General features: G+C 39.3%; 1 pseudogene; it reads left to right on the top strand.

Annotated features, from left to right (window-relative positions):
• The first annotated feature begins 202 nt into the window (after nucleotides 1-202).
• LOC130680147 (olfactory receptor 6P1-like) lies at nucleotides 203-1,150 on the top strand (annotated as a pseudogene).
• Nucleotides 1,151-1,568: the final 418 nt, after the last annotated feature.

Genomic DNA, 1,568 nt, shown 5'->3' on the forward strand with positions numbered 1-1,568 from the left:
TACTTTGGAGATGTATCATTTAAATTAAATGAGCTAATTCATACAAACTGTTTATAAAGACAGTAATTATGTTTTTGGAAGCCATTAATTATAATATGTTTGGTGGTCCTTTATCATCATGAAGTAAATGAATATTAAAATATCCCATTCTTGCTCATCTATGATCCAGGCTTTGTTGGTTCCAGATCAGAGAAGATGATCTATGGAGGTGACAGAACAGACCACAGTGACTGAGTTCATTTTTATTGGGATTCCTGGTATTCTCTACCTGAAACTCGCATTGTGAAGTTTCTGACTGTGTATCTGCTGTCCCTCATGGCAAACACCCTCATCTTATTCACTGTTGTGATGAAGCCCACACTCCAGACGCCCATGTACATTTTCTTAGAAATCTGTCCTTCCTGGAGATCTGGTACACCACAGTCACAGTATCTAAACTGCTGGCCCCCTGCCTGTCACAGGGTGTCACCTTCTCAGTGTCTGGCTGTATAGCTCAGTACTACTTCTTTTTCTCCATGGGAGCTACCGAGTGCATCCTCCTAGCAGTGATGGCCTATGACCGGTACCTGGCCATCTGCAACCCTCTAAGATACTCACTGCTCATGAGGATCCCAGTGTGCCTGCACTTCTCTGCTGGATTTTGGACTGGGGGCTTCATCACCCATCTTGTGACTACCATACTAATCTCTCATCTGAACTTCTGTGACCCCCAGAAGATCAACCATTTCTTTTGTGACTCAGATCCCATTTATAAACTCTCTTGCTCAGACACATTCTTGGTGGAGGTCTTGGGCTACACGTGTAGCTCTGTTGTGATTCTCAGCTCTTTTCTTCTCACCATGTCATCCTATGAACACATGGTGGTAACAATAATCAGACTGTCTTCCTTGGAGGCTCAGAAAAAAGCTTTCTCCACCTGCACCTCCCACCTCACTGTCGTCACCATCTACTATGGCACCATCATCTTTGCCAATGTCCGCCCTCCAGCCAAGTACAACTTCACCATTGGTAATGTGGTCTCCATGTTCTACTGTGTGGTCATACTGTTGGTAAATCTTATATACACCCTGACAAAGATGTGAAGAAAGCTTTCAGCAAAGTTGTAGCACAAAAGAGTTTCCTCTTGGTCAGAAACATACATAAAATTTGAGGGATCAACTCTATGAAGCAATTTAGAGTCGATTCTCATACCACATTTTGAAACAGTAAATATTGAAAATTATGAGATTGATAACACCTGATATGGACATCTCTCTGCACTTTACATTTTGGTTTGAATTATTTTAAAGTAGATATTCTATAAATATCTTGTTTCACCAAATCTCACTGCCCACAAGCCGTCCCCAGTCAGAAATAGACTGGCTTATTCTCATACAGTATTTCCATTGAATGTTTTAATATTTTAACCTTATCAGTAATCATGGAACAAAAATTATTTCAGCTAAATGGAGCAGAGTCATGGAAATGGTAGTTGACTCTTAACATATATAAAACAGTTTTATATAATTGATTAAATAAACATTTTGTTTTTCAAAGTTTATTCAATAAAAGTATTAAATGTATATGAT

Source organism: Manis pentadactyla, chromosome 13 (assembly GCF_030020395.1).
Source record: "Manis pentadactyla isolate mManPen7 chromosome 13, mManPen7.hap1, whole genome shotgun sequence".
Lineage (NCBI taxonomy): Eukaryota > Metazoa > Chordata > Mammalia > Pholidota > Manidae > Manis > Manis pentadactyla.